Below are 4,107 nucleotides of genomic sequence, written 5' to 3'. Positions count from 1 at the left end.
TGGTGACAGGATGTATGTATGTATGTATGTATGTATGTATGTATGTATGTATGTATGTATGTATGTATATGCAAATATGAAGTAAAAGAATCTTTATTCAACAAGCAGTGACTGGCGTCTGTGGATCTCATGGACTGAAGTATTACAATTGTGCCAGAGCACGCTACCCTGAAATTGAAATATTTGAGTGCTGGATCCTGGGACAATAGATATATAGATATAATATTATATATATATATATATATATATATATTCTAGAGAAAGAAGAGAACGGGCGCTGATAGTGCATGAATCAGTTTGAAAAAACGAATTTTTATTCAGCACAAAGTAAAAGCAGGTGTGGATAAAACGTACCAACGTTGGCGGTTCTCATTCACCGCAGTCAGACAGCATGAGAGTGGTGCAATGCACCTGATGGAGCCGGTTACACTCGTCTGGTCTCCAACGTGTAGCAGCAGTAGTGGGATTGATCTCGACGCTAGGCCACGCCCCTACGCGTTTCGTATCAACTCATATATTTGGCTACATCTGTCACTCAAAGTGTGTCTGAAGATGTAACGATGGGTGGAGCCTCTGACTCACATGACTGACTCACATGACAGAGAACCAGCACAGTGAGCCCACAGACAGTGCCAGACACCCTCTGCCTCTCCATGTTACACAGCAAAGACACAGCTACACACCAGACACACCAGGTGAGCGCCCCACACCTCCATACCTCCCAACATGACCCTCTCCAGGAGGGACAGAATGCTCTGTTTGTGGACTTCCACCTTAATTTATGATTGTCATCATCTGTTTTAAACAGGTTAATTGATAAGAAAGGTGTTTAAGCACAGGTGATGGTAATCCATAAATTAAGAAGAAAGTCCAGAAACAGAGCAATGTGTCCCTCCTGGAGAGGGTCATGTTGGGAGGTATGCACCTCCCTCCCCCCCATTCACGGCATCCCCACGATTAAATGGCACATGCAAAACACTGACATGGCTATGGTCGACAATGAAAAAGGTTGACAAGATTTATTTTTCACTTTTTCAATGTTTTCATATTCATTCTCATGTGTCGACATGGACACCAATGAAGTGCCACACTTATGTCAACATTTACATGTGTTGACCTTTCTGTGTTGATTTTTTCTTGTGGCGATTCGCGGCACCCACCGCGACCCCACCGCGATTCGTGGCCCCACCCCGTGACACCCCCCCTCCTGCAATTCGCGGCACCCCGCGACCCCCCCTCCCATGATTCGCGCCAATCCCCCCTACTGCGATTCCCCACCCCTGACCCCCCCCTCCTGTCATTGCGGCAACCCCCCGCCCCCGCGACCCACCCTCCCGCGATTTTTCTTGTAGCAATTTTTTTCCACTCACAACTATGAACTATGTGCACGTCAACCTACACATCATCAACCAATTCTTTGTATAATATATAACACCTGTTCTGTTTTACTGTAGGTGTTTTAAGTCAGACCTTTTACTGCTACTATTACTGTTTATGTAAATGCATTCTGAATGACAGCAACATCCTGCCATCCTTCTACAAGAATATATAACCAACTAGGTGATTCATCGCGCCCCGTGCCCCCCCCCCTCCCGCAATTCACGGACCCCCCCTCGCGCAATTCACGCCCCCTCCCACGCTTTGCGGACCCCCCGCCCTCTCCCGCGATTCACCGACACCTGAGCCCCCTCCCTCCCTTGATTCACGGCACCCCCCACGCCCCTCCCGCAATTCACGGCACCCCTAAGCCCCTCTTTAGTCCCCCGTATACTCACACACCCCTATCACTACCCAGCTTCCTGCTCTCCTGAACCGTAACTTCCACCACTGGGGAGTCGCTGACGCTGTTTTGCCCACATGCCCCTATCATGCCTCATAGCCCAGCCTCCTGCTCTCATGCACCCGAACTCCCACCCAGTAGGAGGAGACACTGACTAAGGGCCACCATTCTGTACTCCTGTGCTGCCACGCTGGACCCTCACCCACTGGCAGAAGCTGCACAGTATCTCCCACCCTCCTCTTTAGTCCCCCTTATTCCCACACACCCCTATCACTACCCAGCCTCCTGTTTTCCTGTGTCGTGACCTCCGCCAGTGGGGAGCCGCTGACTCAGAAACACCCTACTATACTATTGCACACACACACCTAAACAACATGCACACACAGCCCCCCCCCCCACAAATGTCACTGTACCCTCCACACTATCAATGTACATCTTACTCTGTAACCGCTTTTTAATTAAACAAAACAATACACCCCCCTTCCACATCATATGCTCTCTATTTAACACATTTCACCTATAACTGAAGTTGCAATACAGGCATCTTTCATACAATTCTAACCATCTTTCTCATATACAAATGTTCACAAATTAAGGGGTCACAGCCCCTTACGACTGTGTGAAGAGCACCCGTAGGGCGCCATGAATCACCTAGTATATATATATATATATATATAGTATAGATATATATGTTGTTCTTGCGCCCCCCCCCGTGTGTTTGAATACTTTAATGTGTGTTGGATGTTATATATATATATATATATATATATATTTATTTATTTTTTAAGTTTTTTACTATTCATGAGAATTATTATGTATTAGTTCACATACAAATAAATTAATTTTATTTCAGCGATTTTGTTTATATATTTACATTTTTTAAATGTCTAAATACTATAGGTGATTGGCCACCCACCCGCCAGCGCGGCCCATTTTCCGCTTTTCCAATTCAGACCTGATCACACGGTCAGGAATTCGCACGGCCAGCGCTCAGATAAGCCGCCTCCCCGTTACAGTGAAATCCCGCCTTGTGAAAATGTGCTGGATGTGTGAGGGGATGTGTACGGCTACAAATCTATTCTCAGCTGTGCGACTATGTCCACACCCATCATAACAGGGTCACCATGTAATGATTGTTACACTGGGCACCAGGCACCGCGTAGCCCTGGACTTACCATGGGGAGAGGCAGATCCAGCCTGACGCTGAGGTCACACACAGACACGCACAGCGGTTACCCAGACACGCCCAGCGGTTACCTAGACACGCCCAGCTGTTACCCAGACACGCCCTGCGTTTACTCAGACACGCCCAGCAGCTACCTAGACACGCCCCGCGGTTACTGTCCTGTCAGTCACTGTGTGAATGGCGTGTGTATAGAGATAGCTGCAGGATGCCTCGCACATACATACTGAGACCCGGACACATGCGTATTGTAATCATCCGCTGTACTTATCTGTAACTGTGCAAACAGGTCTGAATTGGGCCCTGAGTCTGCAGCGAAGACCTATGCGGGATATTTATCTGGGGGAAAGATAAATTAGAGCAGTTGCTCTTAGCAACCAGGTAGCATCTGTCATTAAGTCGGGCACCATCCTATATGGTATGTAATGGGGATACTGTACCCCAAGTACAGCACAATGTTACAGGATGCGCTAGATGAAGCACTGCAAGAAGCTGATTGGTTGGGACAGCGGAATCCTGGCAGCGAGTAGTGGGCTGAGGGTTGGGCACTAGGGGGAGGGTTAGGGGTCGGCTGCGGTGGTGGAGGTTGGGGTTAGTGGTCAGGTACTTACCAGGGTCAGTCGGAGGGTTAGGGGTTGGCTGCGGCAATTCATATTCATATTGATGTGCTATCAATACGAATACGAATTGCCATATTTTCGGGATAGTAAATGTCAAAAATAAGTGTATTTCTGGATACAAATACACCTATTTTTACTAATTTCCTTTAGTAAATTTCCCCCATTATTTTCCAGCTCTGACCCCAGTGACAGAGTAACAGATCCCACATTATGGGGCTCATGTGGAGGTGGCCGGGAGTTGTGTCTAGGTACCGGATGCCAAATGGGATCCATACAGCTGCATGGTGCTGGGCCCGTGGGCTGTGAGTACCACGGAACGTGGCCGGCTCGGCAATCCCAGCACATGCACCTCCTACATAGGTGCCGGGGGTATGACAAGAGGCGCAGAGTCATAGTGATGGCCCAAATATCAGTATACACCACACACATTACAGTACAGAGTCACACAGTGTATTTATTACATATATATTACAGAGAGGCTGTTATACATAAAGCACAGGTACAACAATGCGGTTATATAATGA

Source organism: Crinia signifera, chromosome 6 (genome assembly GCF_055691185.1).
Source record: "Crinia signifera chromosome 6, ASM5569118v1, whole genome shotgun sequence".
In the NCBI taxonomy this organism is placed as follows: Eukaryota; Metazoa; Chordata; class Amphibia; order Anura; family Myobatrachidae; genus Crinia; species Crinia signifera.
This window is presented reverse-complemented; position numbering follows the sequence as displayed.